This window comes from Musa acuminata, chromosome BXJ3-5 (genome assembly GCF_036884655.1).
Source record: "Musa acuminata AAA Group cultivar baxijiao chromosome BXJ3-5, Cavendish_Baxijiao_AAA, whole genome shotgun sequence".
In the NCBI taxonomy this organism is placed as follows: Eukaryota; Viridiplantae; Streptophyta; class Magnoliopsida; order Zingiberales; family Musaceae; genus Musa; species Musa acuminata.
The window spans coordinates 20530753-20553055 of record NC_088353.1 but is presented as its reverse complement, the minus strand read 5'-3'; positions in this window follow the sequence as shown (position 1 = coordinate 20553055).

Sequence of the window (22303 nt, the reverse complement as noted above, 5' to 3'; positions counted from 1 at the left end):
TGGTGGGCACGAGAGCCACTATCAACTCAATGCAAAAATGAGAAGTGGAGCAACTTGGGTGTAACTTGGCGAAATACCCAAGCCACATGAAGGGAGCTAGCATAGAAGATGGAACATGGAGCGGAGGCACAGTGCTTTCCTTGGACAGAGGTTAAGAAAATGAACTCTTGCAAAGGTAAGAGCAGGATCATGTTGTTCCATGGGTCCTTCATTTTGATGAAGCGGACTCATCTTGCATGGTGCCAAAGACAAAGGGAGCTTCTGGGCACATGCACCTTATCTCGGAGAAGCATTTGATGGAGGAACTAAGGCGACTCAACTTGCGGAGACGAAGTTAGGTTCAGAAAGCCTTAGCACGGGGTAAGAGGACATGGAGGCGGGTACTCTTGAAGAATATGCCACAGTGTTGCCATTCAAGTTGCCATGAAGGAAGTGGTGCATAACGGAGATTGTGATGGTAGGGGCAAAGGCCCGAGATCTAGACAATGGTGCACCATTTTCAGCGAAGTCGGTGGACTTCGGGAGCTACTAGGCGACGAACTGTCCTAGAGCGGTGCTTCATCTAGGTGTGACCCAAGAGCAAGTAGATGAATATCGATTATCAAAGGAACGAACAAACTCGAAGGTGGAAGAAACCCTGCGATGTATTGGTAGAGGACACACATGGAGGGATCATAATTTGAGTTCATCCCACAAAGATCAAAATGCAATAGAGATGTCACTAGGAGGCGATATGGTACAGCGGATCGTGGTGGAACAATTCATGGCAATACGATGCACACAACAAAGTCCCGTGAGGGACTAGATCATACAGAGATATGATCGGGAGCTACTAGAAGCTCCACTTCGATGAACAATATGATGACAAGAAGAGCTATGGATTTAAGGAGTGAAGGTCATGGTATCGCAGAGGCAGGTCTTCCGTGCATGTATCAAATTTTGCATCGGATGAAAGTCTTGGTCATCAGCATATGGGGGCTGTGTTCCACCAAGGGAAAAGTTCGAATGTAAGTACTAGTGAGTCCTATGGGAGGGACTTGATCATGCAGAGGTATGATCGAAGCAGCTAGATAGTTAGATTGCTCTAGAGCCTATATTCGCATAAGGGAGTCCAGCAAGTCAGAGGACAAGGTCAAGTAAGCAAACGTTGCTACCAAAGAAGCTAAGGAGAACAGATTCGGTACAAACACTACAACGTGATGGCAGAGGCCATTCATGGGAGTTGCAGTCTGTCTTTCCATCGACCAAAGGGATCTACTTGGAGAACATCGAGGTGTTGAAGCAGGGGGTCGAAAGGGACAAGGAAGCGACGACGAGTCCAGAGAGACTTAGCTACCCAAAATCAAGCATCAGTTAGCATGGAGGTGGACTCAGAGGAGTACCACAAAGACATATCTAATGATCATGAAGAAAAGGGATACAGATGCGAGGCGACAAATAGTAGGGCCATGGGCATGGCAGTGCCATGGTACCATAGAGGCGGGACTTCCGTGAAAGTCATTGATCCCTTGCTCTCATGGAGGGAGAGCGCTTGGTCGTGAAAGGGGCCAAGGAGATGGAGCATGCAAAGGCAAACTCCAAGTACCGAGACAAGGCTTAAGGGCAGAGGCCAAGGAACTTTGTAAGACCGGTGTCAACGAGCTTCTCATCAAGATAGCCAAATGTGAAGTGTTAGGATCGAGAGCACTAAGAGAGGGGGGGTGAATTAGTGCAGCGGAAATCTTACAGCAATTTAAAACCGAAAGGTGCGTTCGTTCGATAAAATCTATTACGATGCAAAAGCCGATTCACAGTTTGTATTTAATCGCAGTTTGCGACTAAGCGCAGATTGCGTCCAAGTTCAGTTTACGTCTAAACTCAGTTTTACGTCTAAACGCAGTTTTACGTCTAAACGCAGTTTTGCGTCTGAACGCAGTTTTACGTCTGAACTCAGTTTTACGTCTAAACGCAGTTTTACGTCTAAACGTAGTTTTACGTCTAAACGCAGTTTTACGTCTAAACGCACTTTTACGTCTAAACGCAGTTTTGCGTCTGAACGCAGTTTTACGTCTAAACGCAGTTTTACGTCTAAACGCAGTTTTGCGTCTAAACGTAGTTTTACGTCTAAACGCAGATTCTGAACTTTGAAAAGCATTTTATGAATGCGCAGAAAGCAGTTTGCAGTTATAAATGGAATCAATACGTTAACGTAAACTGCAATGTAAAGATCGTACGAAAACACCGATTTACGTCTTAATGCAGATTCAGAAAGATTTGAACTTACAGAATCGTTCGTAAAAGCGCAGAGGGCAGTAGCTATGTAGGAGGTTTGCAGTAATGATAAAGTGCTCAAAATAAACGCAAACCAGAGATTTAGAGTGGTTCGGTCAGCCTTGACCTACTCCACTTTTGGCTTCCTCCATTGATGAGGTTGCCGACGTCAACTAGAGGCCTTCCTTCAATAGGCGAAGGCCAATTGCCCTTTTACAGTTTCTCTCCTTTTGACAGGCTCAGGAGACAACCCTTTACAGATCCTTTCTCTCCTCTCTTTACAACTCAAGACTTGAAGAATAGAAAGAGGAGAACTTTTGGACTTTACACAAATTTGAGCTCTTAGAATCACAGAAAAGATCAGGAATTCGGTGTGGATCTGTATCTTTTCAGTGCTGAATGGGTGGGGTATTTATAGGCCCGAACCTAGTTCAAATTTGGAGCTCAAAACGATCAAATCCCGAAATTCTGGGATCAGGCGGTTGTACCTCTTGACTGGAGAGGTTGCACCGCCTGGCAGAGCTCGAAGACTGAGCCTCTGGGCAGTGCCACCTCTGTCAGAGGCGGTTGCACCTCTCTGCTAGAGCTCGAAGACCGAGCTCAGGCGGTTGTACCTCCTGACTAGAGAGGTTGCACCGCCTGACTAGAGAGGTTGCACCGCCCAGTCTCGCTCGAAGACTGAGCCCTGGGCGGTTGCACCTCTCGGCTGGGGCGGTTGCACCTCCTAGTCTCGCTGGGAGACACAGCCTGGGCGGTGCTACCTCCCTGCCTGGGCGGTTGCACCTCCCACATCAACCTGGGTCCGAATGGGTTGAACCATTCGACCCAATCTGAGTTCTTCAGGGGCCCAATTGCCCCAGGATTAAGCTAATGGGATCACCTCCCATTTCTTAATAAAAGTGCTAACTACGATTATTTCCTAAGACATATTCTGCAGCTTGCTTTGGTGCGTCACTCGCTTCTTCCGGCGAGTTTCCGGTGAACTTCCGTCGATCATCCGATGAACCCTCGGTGATACTCCTGCGGACTTCCGGCAAACTCCTGGACTGCGACGATCCACTTGGCAAGTTCCGACGAGCTCCTTTGGCAAGCTTCTGGACTTCTCGGATTTGTTCCCGCAGAACCTCCGATGACTGTCCGAACTTCCGTCGAGCTCTCGAACTCCCAACGTGATCATTGTCATGACTCCGGCGCAACTCCTGCTGCATGTCTTACTTTCATCGTAGTTAATCCTGCACACTTATCTCAACACATAGATTAGACAACAAATGACAATTGACTTCATCATCAAAATCCGAGATTCAACAATCTCCCCCTTTTTGATGATGACAATCAATTGATAATGGAGTTAACCTTAACTCCCCCTGTCTACATGCCATAGTTGAGATAAGTCAACCTTGAATTCATGATCTTAGAATTCAAGTGACATATTGATAAGTTAGATCAGTTAAACTTATCAATATTCCTATCATGATACCCATCATGATGTATCTCTTCAAGGATGATGTCAAGGCCTGACATACATCATCAAGTTTGTATGATTGTGTTTGTAACTTGTCATCATGTAGTTGAACATTATCATTAAAGCTGTGAAGCACTATTACATGATGCACACATTTCAAATTTTCTAGCGAGTTTTGCATTATTTTTTATTTTTCATGGTAAGATATCAACTTAAGGCATAATGCAAACTATAGCACACGTTCATATATCTCTTGGTGATGCAAGGATGGCATAATCATAACATTGTTTATAGCATCACTCAAGTATTTTGCAAGTATGACATGATCATGGCAGTTTTTATCAATTCATATGTTTCTCCCCCTTTGTCATCAACAAAAAGCATGGTACAGATTTTCAAAAATAATCATAGAAACATGGTAATCAAGTGATTTGATCATTCAATATAGTCCGAAAAATAATTTTAACAAGTTTATCTATTCGGACACATCAACATTCCTAATTCGCTTCTTATGAAATCAAATTGTTCTTCACTTAGAGGTTTTGTAAAGATGTCAGCTAGTTGATGTTTCGTATCAATGAATTCTATGATTACATCATGATTCGTAACATGATCTCGTATAAAGTGATGTCTGATATCAATATGTTTTGTTCTCGAGTGTTGTATAGGGTTTTTTGTTAGGCATATTGCACTTGTGTTATCACATTTAATGGGAATATTTTTGAGATGAACTTTATAATCTTCTAAGGTATTTTTCATCCAAACAACTTGTGCACAGCATGCACTTGCTGCAATATATTCAGCTTCGGTTGTTGATAGTGCAACCGAGTTTTGTTTCTTAGATGTTCAGGAAACAAGGACATGTCCTAAGAATTGACATGTTCCTGATGTGCTTTTTCTATCTAATCTACAACCAGCGAAGTCCGCATCAGCATAAGCAGTTAACTCAAACTTCTCTGATTTTGGGTACCATAATCCTAGATTTGTGGTACCATTAAGATATCTGAGTATTCTTTTAACTGCTTTGAGATGAGATATCTTAGGGTTTGATTGAAATCTAGCACAAAGTCCTACACCAAACATTATGTCTGGTCTAGTTGCAGTGAGGTAAAGTAAACTTCTTATCATACCCCTATAGGTTTTTTGATCGAAGCTTTCTCCACTTTCATCAATTTCTAACTTAGTGGAGGTGCTCATAGGAGTGTTAATAGCTTTTGAGTTATTCATATTAAACTTCTTTAGTAAACTCATAGCATATTTAGTTTGGCTAATAAAGATGTCATTGCTTAGTTGTTTGATTTGTAGACCTAAGAAGAATGTTAATTCTCCCATTAGACTCATTTCGAATTCACGACTCATAGTTTTAGCAAAGGACTCACAAAGAGATTCATTCGTAGAACCAAAGATAATATCATCAACATAAATTTGAACAATGAGAAAATTATTTTCAAAGTCTTTGATGAATAATATAGTATCAACCTTGCCTTTCATGAAATTATTTTCAATAAGAAAGGAACTAAGTCTCTCATACCACGCCCTTGGAGCTTGTTTTAAACCATAGAGAGCTTTAGTTAATCTAAACACATGATTAGGGAGACTATTATTTTCAAAGCCAGGAGGTTGTTCAACATAGACTTCTTCGGAAATAAAGCCATTAAGAAAAGCGCTTTTAACGTCCATTTGAAATAATTTAAAATTAATACTGCTAGCGTAGGCAAGGAGCATCCTTATGGCTTCCAATCGAGCCACAGGTGCGAAGGTTTCTTCGTAATCGATACCTTCTTCTTGGTTGAAACCTTTGGCCACTAATCTAGCCTTGTTTCTAACCACGATACCATTTTCATCTTGCTTGTTTCTAAAGACCCATTTAGTACCAATAACTAAATGGTCATTTGGCCTAGGAACAAGCGTCCACACCTCATTTCTCTCAAATTGATTCAATTCATCTTGCATTGCGATAATCCATGAATCATCTTTCATGGCTTCATCAACACATTTGGGTTCAATTTGCGAGAGAAAGGCGGCGTTGCCACAAAAATTCTTAAAAGAGGATTGTGTTTGAACCCCCTTTGATGTGTCTCCTAAGATTAGCTCCTTAGGATGAGCATCTACATACTTCCAATCCTTGGGTAAGGAAGTGGATGCATCCAAGTTGCTAGTTGGAGACGGGGTTTCGTTTAAATTCAAAGAATCAAAGTTAACATCATCATCAAGATCATTTTTCTTAATTTTGGAAATCTCATTGAAAACAATATGGATGGATTCTTCAATAATTAAGGTTCTTTTATTGAAAATACGAAAAGCTTTAGAAACCAAAGAATAACCAAGAAAGATTCCTTCATCAGATTTAGCATCGAATTTTCCTAAGTTATCCTTTTCATTCAAGATAAAACACTTACACCCAAAGACTTTAAAATATGAGACATTGGGTTTTTTGTTATTCCATAACTCATAAGGAGTTTTGGATAGTAAGGGTCTTACTAGAACTCTATTCAAAATATAGCATGCAGTGTTTACAGCTTCGGCCCAAAAATATTTGGGTAGGCCATGTTCATTCAACATGGTTCTTGCCATTTCTTGTAAATTTCGATTTTTTCTTTCTACTACCCCATTTTCTTGAGGATTTCTTGGAGTAGAGAAGTTATGGTTATATCCATAGAGTTCACAGAATTCTTGGAAGTCATGGTTTTGAAATTCTCCACCATGATCACTTCTAATTGACGAAATCATAGAACCCTTCTGATTTTGAACAAGTTTACAAAACTTGGTAAAATATTTAAAGCATTCATTTTTTGTTTTAAGAAGTAGGTCCATGTATATCTGCTATAGCCATCAACAATGACAAAGGCGTACTTGCTACCTCCAAGACTCGAAGTAGAGATTGGTCCGAATAAGTCCATATGGATCAATTGTAAGGGCCTAGAGGTGCTTATTTGATTCTTAGCTTTGAAACTACCCTTAATTTGTTTACCTAATTGACAAGCATCACATACATTATCTTTGATGAACTTGATATGAGGAATTCCTCTTACAAGTTCTCTAGATGATATTTGAGTGATTAGTTTCATGCTAGCATGACCTAATCTTCTGTGCCATAGCCAAGCATCCTCATTCATAACCGCAAAACACATTTCATCACACAAATCATTGATGTCAATAGTGTATACGTTATTTTGTTTTAATGCAATCATAGATATGTTCTTATGTGGTTTTTCAATGATGCAAGCATTAGATTTGAATTTGACAACGTATCCTTTATCACATAATTGACTAATGCTCAAGAGGTTATGTTTTAAACCATCAACTAACAAAACATCTTCAATAAAGAAGTTGGATTTGTTACCTATGGTTCCTTTGCCAATGATTTTACCCTTGTTGTTGTCTCCGAAGGTGACATAGCCTTCGTTTATGCTAGAGAGCTTAGAGAATTGAGATGGATCTCCGGTCATATGCCTTGAGCATCCATTATCAAGGTACCATCTCTTGCTCCTAGCTTGCGATGGTGTGGGTTTCTACAAGAAAGGATGATGTTTAGGTACCCATTTGCTTTTGAGTGCCTAAAAAATAGATCTAGATTTTCTATCATGTTGCATAGAATTCGTCATGGTTCCTTTAGGAACCCAAATCAATTTGTTTAGACTAATTTTCTTGAATGGACAATAATGTGTCTTGTGTCCAATTTTGCAACAAAAGTTACATTTTGCTTGGTGTTGAACATGTAAGATGGGGCCTTTTATAAAGGTGGTTGGATTTAGGTGAGGACTTCTCTCAAATCCAATTCCACGTCTTTTTGGAACGTGACCCTTGTTTGCAAGGATCATGTTCAATGACTTGCTACCAACCTCGAATTTCTTCAAGGTGTCCTTAAGTAGCGAGTTTTCTTTTTGGAGAGTTTCTAGATCATGACATTTGATACTTGTATTTAAACTATCATGATATTCAATTTTTAACTTATCAAAATCACAAGTAAGACTATCATGCTCCTTTTTCAGTAATTTATATTTTCTATTGATAATCTTGCATTCATTAAATAAGTCATGGAAGGCATTTAATAATTCATCGAAAGATAAATCAGCATCTAATAAATTCGTTACCTCCTCTCCAATGGCCATTAAGGCGTAATGAGCAACTTGCTCGGTGTTAGACTCCTCTTCTTCAGATGCGCTCGAGTCATCCCATGTTGCTTGAAGCGCCTTATTCTTTGATGTTCTCTTTTTGACTTGGGGACAATCACTCTTGTAGTGTCCTGGCTTTTTGCATTCATAGCAAATCACTTGGTCCTTCTTGGGTTCAAGTTTAATTTTTGCATCATTCTTAAACTTGTTTCGTTTAAAGAACATTTTAAACTTTCTTGTCAGAAGTGCCAAGTCATCATCACAGTCCTCATCACTTGAGTTTTCTCTCAAGTGGCATTCAGAAGTTTTAAGTGTCATATCCTTCCTATTCTTTGGAAGGATGTCTTCTTGCTCTTCATGAGCTTTGCAAGTCATCTCGTAGGTCATTAATGACCCAATTAGTTCTTCAAGAGGGAAGTTGTTTAGATCTTTTGCCTCTTGAATAACAGTGACTTTAGGATCCCAACTCTTAGGAAGGGATCTTAGAATCTTATTTACAAGCTCAAAATCCGAAAAACTTTTTCCGAGTCCTTTTAGACCGTTGACAACATCCGTAAAACGGGTAAACATGTCGCCAATAGTCTCACTCGGTTTCATCCGAAAAAGTTCGAAAGAGTGTAACAAAAGATTGATTTTTGACTCTTTCACTCTACTTGTGCCTTCATGAGTCACTTCGAGTGTGTGCCAAATATCATATGCAGTTTCACAAATCGAAACACGATTAAACTCGTTTTTATCAAGTGCGCAAAATAAGGCATTCATAGCCTTTGCATTAAGAGCGAAAGCCTTCTTCTCCGAATCGTTCCAATCGATCATTGGAAGAGAATACTTTGAAAAACCATTCTCTACAAGATTCCAGAGTTCAACGTCCATAGAAATAAGAAAGATCCTCATTCGGGTCTTCCAATAGGTGTAGTCTGTCCCATTAAACAAGGGTGGACGTGTAATGGAATGGCCCTCTTGGTTTCCGGCGTAAGCCATCTCTCTTGGGTTTTAATCCGTTTGAGAGTTAACCGAGCTCTGATACCAATTGTTAGGATCGAGAGCACTAAGAGGGGGGGGGTGAATTAGTGCAGCGGAAATCTTACAGCAATTTAAAACCGAAAGGTGCGTTCGTTCGATAAAATCTATTATGATGCAAAAGCCGATTCACAGTTTGTATTTAATCGCAGTTTGCGACTAAGCGCAGATTGCGTCCAAGTTCAGTTTATGTCTAAACTCAGTTTTACATCTAAACGCAGTTTTGCGTCCGAACGCAGTTTTACGTCTAAACTCAGTTTTACGTCTAAACGCAGTTTTACGTCTAAACGCAGTTTTACGTCTGAACGCAGTTTTGCGTCTGAACGCAGTTTTACGTCTAAACGCAGTTTTACGTCTAAACGTAGTTTTGCGTATAAACGTTGTTTTACGTCTAAATGCAGATTCTGAACTTTGAAAAGCGTTTTATGAATGCGCAGAAAGCAGTTTGCAGTTATAAATGGAATCAATACGTTAACGTAAACTGCAATGTAAAGATCGTACGAAAACACCGATTTACGTCTTAATGCAGATTCGGAAAGATCTGAACTTAGAGAATCGTTCGTAAAAGCGCAGAGGGCAGTAGTTATGTAGGAGGTTTGCAGTAATGATAAAGTGCTCAAAATAAACGCAAACCAGAGATTTAGAGTGGTTCGGTCAGCCTTGACCTACTCCACTTTTGGCTTCCTCCACTGATGAGGTTGCCGACGTCAACTAGAGGCCTTCCTTCAATAGGCGAAGGCCAACTACCCTTTTACAGTTTCTCTCCTTTTGACAGGCTCAGGAGACAACCCTTACAGATCCTTTCTCTCCTCTCTTTACAACTCAAGACTTGAAGAATAGAAAGAGGAGAACTTTTGGACTTTACACAAATTTGAGCTCTTAGAATCACAGAAAAGATCAGGAATTCGGTGTGGATCTGTATCTTTTCAGTGCTGAATGGGTGGGGTATTTATAGGCCCGAACCCAGTTCAAATTTGGAGCTCAAAACGATCAAATCCCGGAATTCCGGGATCAGGCGGTTGTACCTCTTGACTGGAGAGGTTGCACCGCCTGGCAGAGCTCGAAGACTGAGCCTCTGGGCGGTGCCACCTCTGTTAGAGGCGGTTGCACCTCTCTGCCAGAGCTCGAAGACCGAGCTCAGGCGGTTGTACCTCCTGATTAGAGAGGTTGCACCGCCTGACTAGAGAGGTTGCACCGCCCAGTCTCGCTCGAAGACTGAGCCCTGGGCGGTTGCACCTCTCGGTTGGGGCGGTTGCACCTCCCAATCTCGCTGGGAGACACAGCCTGGGCGGTTGCACCTCCCATAGCAACCTGGGTCCGAATGGGTTGAACCATTCGACCCAATCTGAGTTCTTCAGGGGCCCAATTGCCCCAGGATTAAGCTAATGGGATCACCTCCCATTTCTTAATAAAAGTGCTAACTACGATTATTTCCTAAGACATATTCTGCAGCTTGCTTTGGTGCGTCACTCGCTTCTTCCGGCGAGTTTCCGGTGAACTTCCGTCGATCATTCGATGAACCCTCGGTGATACTCCTGCGGACTTCCGGCAAACTCCTGGACTGCGACGATCCACTTGGCAAGTTCCGACGAGCTCCTTTGGCAAGCTTCTGGACTTCTCGGATTTATTCCCGCAGAATCTCCGACGACTGTCCGAACTTCCGTCGAGCTCTCGAACTCCCAACGTGATCATTGTCATGACTCCGGCGCAACTCCTACTGCATGTCTTACTTTCATCGTAGTTAATCCTGCACACTTATCTCAACACATAGATTAGACAACAAATGACAATTGACTTCATCATCAAAATCCGAGATTCAACATGAAGGACTTTGGGTCATGCAAGAGTGCACGACTAAGGAACGAAGTAGGCAGTATGCGGTGTTGTACCTTTGCTACTCAGTTGAGTAGGCGGTTGGGTTGATGGAGAAGACGGTACAATCCCAAAGGCGACCAAAACTATTAGAGACTTACTCCAAGTTGGGGTGAAAACTTCCTGCATTCCATAAGTTCGATGGCATTGAGAAGGTGAATCATAGTAGCTAACTCAACGCAAGGAGTGCAAACACTTCGAGTGCTTCAGAAGTGTGAGTAAAGAGCAGGCGAAGGCCAGTAACTAGCTCGATGCATGGATTACAACTCTTGAGGAGGCGGGCGAAGTCAAATAACCATCGCCTTGATAATTCTTAAGAGAATGGGTGAAACTGAGTACCCCAATTCTCTTATCTATCCAGCAGAGGAGTGCTGCATGGGTTCAAAGACCCTTCGAAGATAATGGAAGACAATAGTTGTCAAATCCTCACCAATGATGATCAATGCTACTGAGAGTAGATTATCCGCTTCATTTCCCAACAGGATGCCAATCGAAAGCGGAAGTGATGCAAATCTACTTGGAAGTGACAACTAAATGAAAGAAGAGTCGATGGACATTTTGTGGAGGAAGGACCCAAAACTTCGAAAGTTTGCGAGGCAATACTCGTTAAAGCTCCAACAAGCATCCACCCAATTCAAGCAGCATATGATATTTGAGAGACTAACGCATAGTAAGGATAGTCTTTTCCTTCATCTGAAGGATCCACAGGAACCAACAGGGATCAACACAACTCATCCAACCCCACACTGGAGTTAGAGTCATTTGTGAGTTGAAGCAGCATGGCGAATCAAAGGTTCGACTACTCAAAAATAACAACGGAGAGCAATTGGGAGCCAAGAGGCGTATTACAGCTAGAGCAAAAGATTGAAGACTCAACAAAGGCGAAGAGTTGCAGTGTCAGCAAAAGCTTCGACGAGAATGTCGAAGGAATAAGTGGGGGAGAATGTCACAGACAAACTTCTAAATAGGATATTTGATATAATGCTTATGTATATCCGTGTCTTTTGGTATGTTCATGATTTGCACAGCATGTAGAGGGACGACCGAAGGCTTAATAGTCCAATTTTAGTTAGGTTTAGTGGTCGCTTTAGGCTTGTAAATAAAGACTATGTCATGTGGACACTTGTGAGAGATTTTCGGTTTGTAGTGGACTATTTTGACCCTTTGTTGTGCAGCTGTTCAGAGCTTGTAAAGTCTGTTTATAATTTATATTATCTATGAAGTGTTTTTGGAAATGTTTATAGTGGACTTCATCATTCTCCTTCGATTCAAGATGATACTGAAGTACAACTCATTATCTTAACCTATCTTGAGTCAAACAGCTCTGAAAAACAAAAGGGGGAAGAAAAAAAAAAAAATTCTAATGTAGCACGCCAACGATGGTACCGATAGAACCGACGGTAGCACCGCCTGAGCGCTCGGGCGCCAAGCGGTGGCACCGCTCGGTTTGGCGGTGGCACCGCCCGAGACACCCTATAAATCCCAAATGGTTAGGGCCGACGGTGACACCGCCCCCAACCCGTGGAAGCCTTGCTCCAACTCTCCAAAACTCTCTCAATCCCTCATTCTAATCTCTACAAACCTTAGAGAGGGATTCTTGTTGGTCCAAGCTCTCCATCCTCCAAGAAACACTCCATAAGGTAAAACCTTCCCTTCCCTTTCTTCTTGTTTTACCTACTCATTACAATTTCATATTTCTTTTATCATCTTGTCTAAAAAATGGCTCCTAAGATATCAAAAGGGAAAAGGATTGAAGGAGATTCATATGACCACGATCTTTTTAGATCCAAAGAAAAGGCCCTTAGGTTTCCAAAATTTGAAACAAGATATATCCATAAGGGTAAACACGTTGATCTCGATGAACTAGGAGACTTAGAACCCATTAGGTGGTTTGCTCATCTAGAGGCCCTACCTCTCCTACAAATAGATGAACCAATTTATCCTAGGTTAGTTAGGCTCTTTTATGCAAACCTATGGGTAGATAACGATAGCCTAAGTACTTACCTTTTAGGAACACAAATTAAGATTTCTGATAATACTATTTGTGAACTAATTGGAATCACTGAAAAAGATAGGGGTTGCTATTTTAGAGGAAAGTGGGATGTTAATATAATAGGAGCAACTTACACCGAAGCTGTCGAAATCATTTTTGCAAACTCGGACATCGGAATAATACCCAAGAGTTGCGAACACTTACTACCTTTTAACTCTAAGATTCTTCATCATATCATAACAAGCATCCTATTCCCTAAGCAATATCATATTGATGAAATTAGTCTAATAGAGATAAGCACCATGTATTGGATTATGACTGATCAACATAACTGTTTTGGATACTCAATACGACAACACATGCAGGATATTACAGCTAAAGATACTATGTTGCCATATGTGAGTTAATCACTAGATTTCTTCGTGCCTATGAAATTTGCATCCCACCCGATGAAGAAACAATTCAAAGTGATAGATATAACATCATCAATAAAAATCTACTAAAGAGACTTAGGTGCACATTTAACAATAGAATATGGGTAAGGCAACCTAGAAGGACTGATCCTATTCCTCCACCAGTAGAACAACCAGAAACACCAATTTTTAGGGGAAATGAATCTCCTTCTCCTAGTCCCTTTGGTGCAGCACATTCAGCTCCTGTTTCATCCTCTAAAGGACTCATTATGGCAGAACTGTCTCAGATCAAATTCCAACAAGACCAACTCAAATCGCAGCAAGAACAAATTCAACTCCAGCAAATTGAAATTTTGAAGGAACTACGACAACTAAATCAAAAAATAAATGTTATGTATCAGCACTATGGATTACCTCATAAGGATTGATGTATCTTTTTATTCTGTTCTGTTTACAAGTTCGAAGCTAGTCATCTTTTGAACGAAAACTGAACCTTCGTTTTAAATGTATTTTTAAAATTCTGGATATATGCTTGTGGATGAATGCTGATTTTTCCTCTTAAGATGAATTCTGGATAAATATTTTTGCCAAATTTGAATGATTAATCTAAATGCTGAATTCTTTCTCTAATGATTTTATGATCACAAATTGCGTGCTTCAAAGTCTCGTCTCCTTTTTTGTTGATGACAAAGGGGGAGAAAAGTTATGACCTGTACCATTTTGATAGCATGACTTATATGAATTACAAAAGCTTGTGTGATACGAATGTCTTATATGCCTTGCAAAATCTTTGAGGATATCGCAAGATTGATTGATCATATTGAAAGCATGCCTTACATCTATATTATGAAATTCATGTTGAAAATCTTTATCGCCTATCATAGTAAAAATTGCCATTATCATTCGACTTGAAAATGATTTTCATCGAAGTTTCATACTTACTATTGCTTAATGGGAATAACGATAAGTTCTACGGTTAGAACTTATCGGTTTATGCTTGAATTCAATAGATAGAATTTAAGTGTTTTCATCTTCTCATAATATGGCACATAGATAGGGGGAGTTATGTTTAACTCCATCATCAATTGATTGTCATCATAAAAAAGGGAGAGATTGTTGAATCTCGGATTTTCATGATAAAATCAATTGATGGGTTAATTGATCTAATCCATATTATTGAGTTAAGTGTGCAGGATTAACTACGATAACCAGAAAACACAAAGCAAGAATACCAGAGTCAAGTTCAATGGACGTTTAAGAGTCCGAAGAATTGTCAGAGACGTTGCCGGAACCAACCGAGAAGAAATCAGAAACCTGTCGGAATTTTTAGAAGTTCGCCGAAGAGATCGTCGGAGGTTCACGGAGATCACCGAGAAGGCTCGGCTACTCATTAAAGTCATCACAAGATCGGGAGCTTGTTGGGAGTCCGTCGGAAGAAGTTCGTCGGAAAGCTCACTGGAACAAGACTCGACGTTTGCAGTTGAAAACTTGCTTATGATGCTTTTAGTTATGTAGTTCACTTGTAATTAGGACTATGATTAAGAGATAATCCTATATCCTGGTTAGGGGCCAACTGGGCCCAAAATTAGACTTGGTTTGGGCTAAATTTAAAGCCCAACCAATGAACCGAAGGGTCTGGCGGTGGCACTGCCAGACTGGGCGGTTGCACCGCCTAGCACCCGAGAGCTGGACGGTGGCACCGCCCAGCACCCGAGAGCTGGGCGGTGGCACCGCCAGTCCACTATCAGTGTCTGACACTGACAGGCGGTGACACCGCCAGCATCGGGAACCAAAGAGAATTCAAATTTTGGAGCCCAAATTTGAATCCTCTTGAGGCCTATAAATACCCCTCAAATCTCAGCTGAGATTACAACTTTTTAAAAAGCAATTGATTGAGAGAAAGGTCTTAGAAAAGTCTTAGCAAGTCTTGTTTTCAAATTGCTAGTGTTCACCTCCTTCTTTCTTGCTGAAAATCTGTAAGAGAGTGAACCACTTGTAAAAAGTTGTAAGAGGGGTATTTACCCTTCCCCTTCAAGAGATTTGCTAGTGGAAGGTGGGAGCCTCATCGAAGAGGGGCCTCGCAAGTGGATGTAGGTCATTTGACTGAACCACTTTAAAATCGACGTGATCTCTAGTTTGCATTTACTTATTATCATTTATATTACTGCAAACCATTTGCACTTTGATGCTCTACTTCTTTGTCTCCTTCTTACATATCACTTCAAGTTAAAATGCAATCGAAACGGTTTCAAACGAAACATTGCTTTTATCATACGAAGTTTCCGAAAGTATTTAAATCGTCAAAAGTTTATCGTACTTTACCGCTGCACTAATTCACCCCCCCCCCCCTAGTGCCGCTCCGATCCTAACACGGATTTGGAGAAGAAGTATTTTTCTTTAAATGCAAAGGCTATGAATGCCTTATTTTGTACTTTGGACAAAAATGAGTTTAATCGGATTTCTACGTGCGAAACGGCTTTTGATATTTGGCGAACACTTGAAATCACGCACGAGGGAACTAATAGAGTCAAAGACTCGAAAGTTAACATTTTATTGCATGATTTTGAGCTTTCTCGAATGTAACCAAGTGAGACTATAGGCGACATGTACACCCATTTCACGGATATCATCAATAATCTAAGAGTTCTTGGTAAATCTTTTTCGAATTTTGATCTCATAAGCAAGATCTTAAGATCCCTTCCAAAAAGTTGGGATTCTAAAATAACCGCAATACAAGAGACAAAAAATTTAAATGATTTTCCATTAGAAGAATTAATCGGGTCATTAATGACATATGAAATGACACTTTTGGAATATTTTGAACCTGATGAACACTTGAACTACCTTCTAAAGAACAGGAAGGATTTGAAACTCCGGACAATGAATACCACTTGAGCAATGACTCAAGTGATGAGGATAATGATGAATTTGAACTTCAAACACTAAATCTTAATAATTTCATTAAACAAAAATCTAAAATAAACAATGAACCGAACGGAGGAAGAGGCCAAAGAAGAGGAAGGCACCTGAATCAAGAACTTCCAAAGGTGAAACGACGAATTGGGCTTTGACGGGCTTCGACTACAAGGTAAGTAACTCAACTCTCTTGAATTATTTTGAAATTACTTGATATTTTCCATGATGCATTTTCTCTTTTCTTTTTTTTGAATAATTATTTTTCTTGAAAATCGTATGTTTTATGTTAATAGAATAAAATGTTAGATTTAAATGATCATATATATGTGCTTGAGAAGCAAGAATGTATATTTTGATGATTTCCATATTGACTTTCAATGACGATGCATGGTTTTTATATGGAAGGCTTGATGATTTTTTTATGAACCTTGTCTTTGGTTTTCAAACATGATGTATGTTTTTGACATAAGAACAAAACTTGAGCATGCTAATATAAAGTCAATCACATAAATTAAAACTAAAGAAGTTTTAGTTATCTATAAGAATCATTCAAAATTATGTTTAATAAAACCATTGCATAATGATGTAATGAAAATATTAAATGTTTTGATACCATGATTGACAATTTTATGCATGAGATTTTAAAAGTTATACATAATGATTTTTGTGATTTTTTTTTTATCCTAAACATTGATGCATGTTTTTATTTGCCATAAAAAAAAACATGCATGTATGAAATAAATCACATAAATTAAAACAACTAAAAAGTGGAAAGGTTTCTTCTTAAAAATTTATTTTTCTGACTTTATCGATTTTTCAAAAAGGGAAATTAATGAATCTATTTGTATCAGTTTTGTGAATCTCTTGAAAATGGTCTTGATTTGATGATTTAAATGAGTCTTATCTTGATTTTTTTGAAATTTATAAATTGAGATTTCTTATGCTTAAGTCAAGATTCTATATACATGAATTAATGTCTTGTTCTCTTACAAGATTGAATGAATTCTATCTTTTTCATGATTTTGATGATTGAATATTTGATATGCATGAATTGAGATCTTGCTCTCCTACTATTTTTTTTCTATTCACCAAAAAGAAGACTAGTTCTATTTAACCATGATATGCTACTCGACATCTTGATAATTTATGACTTGAATTTTATTATGTAAAATTCCTTGCATTCATGAAATATGTATTTCATCACCAAAATTCTCTTGATATTTTGAATGTGATAAAATAAAATAATGCATGAAATACAAATGAGAAATTAATTATCATGCATGATAGGATGTAATGAATTTTGACATTTAGATACTATCATTTGAATAGCTATGATCATGTTGCCAAAATGATATATCATGAATTCTTGAATATCATGTATAATATGCCCATAGTAATGATTGAGTTATTTGTATCATGCATGAAAAATGAAAGGTATAGTTTTGAAATTATGTATGTTCGAATTTGAAAATATGATGATGCATAATGATGAAATTGTATAATGAAAATATTAAACATTTTGAAACCATGTTTTAGTGTCATGCATAATGATCATGCTTAATAAATTTTGAAATTATGCATGAGGAATCTTGTGATTTATGGATTATTGATTTTTACCATAATGAATGTTCTTTATTAATCTTTGTTGTAATAAATCTTACACTTTCGGTTTTAAACATGATATATGTTTTTATTTGACATAAATAAAACAAAATCATATGTTTTGAAACAACCGAAAGGAGGAAAACATTCTTGAAAATTATTTTGCTCAATCTTATTGATTTTGATGAATCCATTTGTATCATCTTTGTGAATCTCTTTCTCTTATGCATGAATTGAAATCTTTTTCTCTTACGTTTCCTTTTGTGATTTACTAAAGAGAATATCCTTTTTGAAAATTCTTGACTTAAAATTTTATTTAAAAATCTCTTATTATTTGATCTCCTAAGATTTTCCTTTGATTATTTATGAGGAGGCTTTTCAAAAAGAAATCATGTCTTTTGGCATTCATATATTCTAATATTTTATGGTATGATTTTTATGTAATTCCTTGTATTCATGAAATGTTTATCTCATCGCCCAATTATTTTCTCCTTGATATTCCTTATGTGATAATATGAATACATGAAATATTCATTAATTTGTTTTGATGAAAAGTTATGATCATGAATGGTAGGATGAAATTTGACAAGTTAATGCCATCATGATTTGAAACATTTATGATTTGAAATTATGCATGCAATTGCTTTTTATTGTGATGATATATGTATATAATGTGTATCATGAATACTTTATTATCATACATGAAAATAGTGATAAATATTTTAAAAATAAATGTTTGTATCATGTTAGATGATTTTATATTTTGTGCATTATGAGTTATAGTGTTGATTGAAACAATGATTGAAATAATATGAATGATGATTTGGAATCATGCATATAATGATGAGTTTATATGTTTTAAAAATATATATGATGATTTGGTATTATGTATGCAATACTTTAACGTATGATAATGATGCACGCAATGATGAAATATTCATGATAACATTATTATTTTGATATTCATGACTTGAATCTTCCTTTCCTTTTGCCAATGACAAAGGGGGAGAAAGAGTTGCTAATGTGCTATCTTGAATTGATGTAAAGGGTCATCTCAAAAAGAAATTAGCTAGCTTGCACAAGTCAAGAAAATGTAAAAACTTGCTTACTTTCTTGCACATCTAAAGAGAAGATGCAAATGTAACACTTGCCAAATTGTTTGCTTGCCTCATGTAAAATATTCTCCCTTGCTAGGTTGGCATTTTGCTAAGGAAGCAAAAATGACACTTCTCAAAAGAGAAGAAAGAGCTTGCTTTCTTGAACATCTTTAATTTGCTAGCTAGCATAATGTACAATTTGCTATCTTGAACATTACAAAGAAATGCTATCATGCACATCGCAAAGAAAAGCAAATATGCTAACTTGCAAATCTTTAAATTTGCTAGCTTGTATGTAGTAAAACTTGCATATCGTAAAAATTGCTAACTTGTAGAGAAGCAAACATTTGCTATCTTAAGAAAAGCAAAAATGCTAAACTTGCACATCTTTAATTGCTACATTGCATGATGATAAAACTTGATATTATAAATTTTTCATACAATGTATTGAACTTTTTATCTCTAAACACTTGATACTTGGAATATTTTAAAATGTGATCTTGATAAGAATGTTTCAAGTTGCTCTTTGTGCTATATCTTTTCAAATGAATCATGAGCCTTGATATCATATATTCCATAATATAGAAATAACAAGATTTCTTTGCCTTGTATGCCTTATGTGATGATTGTACATCAATTTGCTTTATTATGAATTATATGAATCTTGATCGTGAACTTGTTAAGAAGAATTTTAATGAACCATGAATCATATCTTTGGTATTCATGAATTGATCCTTATTGATATATTTCATGAATTCTTTGCATATTTAGCTTGTTGAATGGTTGGAATTTTTAGCCATTGAGTCCTCCCTTTCTTTTTGACTTTGATAAAGGGAGAGAAAGTTTTGCTAGCTTGTGCATTGAAAATGAAAGTAAACTTCCTAGCATGCTAAGGAAGTAAAACTTGCAAGCTTGCACTTCTCAAAAAGAGAAGAAAGATCTTGCCTATCGAAAGAAGCAAAAAATGCAAAACTTAGAAAACTTGCAACAAATTTGCTCTTGCCATGCTTTGTATCAAAAATAGGTTGATATCCTTAAAAGCATTGCATTAAATTTTTTAGTATATCACAATGTATCACATGTATCGCAAATTGAAAATTTTGAGACTATTATCATATCATGTTTAACAATTGATATCTTTCATTGATATGATAAATTATCATCTCATGATGTATTGCATAATGATATCATGATTTGTGATTGTATCATGTGATCCTTGGTGAATTTTCACATTGATATCCTTCATGAAATGATTTCTTTGCATTATTGTCTTGTATGCATCATGTGATGATTGATGCAAAGTTGATGTAAAAGTCTAAATCATTGGTTCCTCTCCTTCTTTTTGACATTGACAAAGGGGGAGAAAGTTATTGCTAGCTTGCACACTTGAATGAAGAATTTGCTAGCTCGATTATTGTAATGAAGAAATTTGCTATATCAAACATCATAAATATTGTTACTTCCAAAGAAAAGCAAAGTGCAATCTTGCACAAAAATTCAAGTGTTGAATTGCCATGATTGAACTTAAGAATCTTGCTATGCTTTTGTGCTTATATGTTGTGATAAAAATATAGCTTCATGTTGCAAAAACTTGCATATCTTTTAAAATAGCTAGAGCTACTTCTCCTTTTTGTCGATGACATAGGGGGAGAAGTATATTGATGACTTCATGCATTGAATTGAATATTTTATATATTTGCATGATGGTTTAAATGTTTTTCATAACATGTGATGAATGTTATTGGATTTGGGATAATCCAAGTGTTCTATCAATGACATATTGATAGTGGGAGTTTGGTTAAACTCCGGGGAGTTAAGGTTAACTCCGTTAGTCATCAATTAGTTGTCATCATAAAGAACAGGGAGATTGTTGAATCTCGGATTTTGATGATGAAACTAATTGATTGTGTTTAGATGTTTAACTGCATTTTAAGTGATGCAGGTCTACTCGATCAGGTAGGTAGTTGACGTCGGAGGAATTGATGTTGCGCCGGAGGAGATCACGTCAGGATATTGGATGGCGGAAGGCTTCGGACGTCGGGCATCGGGCCAAGGAGAGCGGAATTGCATAAAGGATATCGGGGTTATGGAGGTCAATCACTAATTGGGCAACAAGCCACAAGAGAGGACGATGCGTTGAAGAATCGGAGGAAGTGCCAACCAATGACGTGCCGGGCAACAGAATGTCAATTCGCGTTGTAATAATTGTCTAGATCGGAGTAGAGTTTTGGTTTGTGTGTGCAGGATTAACTACGATAACGATGAAGACATAAAGCGAAACAAAGTGCCGGAGTCCAACGTGAAGGATTCGTTGGGAGTTCGAGAGTCCGACGGAAGTCCGAATGTTCGTCGGGAATGCTGCCGGAACTAACCGAGAATGAGTAGGGAGCTTGCCGAAGGGTTTTCGGAAGCTCGCCGAAAGGTACGTCGGAAGTTCGCGGAGCTCACCGAGAAAGATCGTAGCTTGCCGAAGAAGCTCATCAGAACTCGCCAAGATCAAATCGTGAAGTCTAGGAGCTTGCCGGGAGTTCGCAGAATGGTTTCCGAGAGTTTATCGGAAGACCGTCGGAAGTTCGTCGGAAGCTCGCCAGAAGAAGTCTTGACTTGCGGACTTTGTAATAGCTTAGGAAATGTCTTTAAATTCATAATTAGCATGTTATTTAGGGTGAGGATTATGTGTTAATCCTATAACCCAAGTAGGGGCCAATTGGGCTCGAGATCGAACTGGTTTGGGCCAAGTTTGGAGCCCAACCAGTGAGCTGAAATAGTGTAGGCGGTGGCACCGCCCAGAACCCGAGAGGTCGGGTGGTGGCACCGCTAGCACACTATCAGTGTCAGACACTGACAAGCGGTGGCATCGCCACCAACAGGCGGTGGCACCACCAGCCTTGGAAACCCAAGAGAATTTAAAATTTGGAGCTCAAATTTGAATCCTCTTGGGGCCTATAAATATCCCTCAATTCTCAGTAGAAAACACAACCTTTGAGAAGAAGAGATTGAGATAAAAGTCATAGCAAAGTCTTTAGCAAGTTTTTGTTTTCAATAGCTTGAGTGTTCACCTCCCTCTTTCTCTTTGAAAATTTGTAAGAGTGTGAACCACTTGTAAAAGATTGTAAGAGGGGTATTTGTCCTTCCCATTCAAAGTGATTTGCTAGTGGAAGTTGGGAGCCTCATTGAAGAAGGCTTTGTAAGTGGATGTAGGCCATTTTGACCGAACTACTTTAAATTGGTGAGTTCCTTGAATGTGTGAGTTCTTACTTTTCTGAAACCATTATTTACATAGCAGCAAGCTTTCAGTTTTCATCTTCTCACTTTACTTGAGCTACTTTCTCCAAGTCATTGACGAATTGAAATCTCTATGCATTTACAAAATCATTTTTAAACTTATGAGTTTTAATCCGCGGCACTAATTCACCCCCCCTCTTAGTGCCGCTCTGATCCTAACAGATACATCGACGGATCCTTCGGCTCGACGTCCAATCTTTTGACATATTTTTCTCCGGCCCAACATGATTCTTCCTTCTTTAATTGTCTCTCCCTGATCGAAGCATCTTACGTCACTC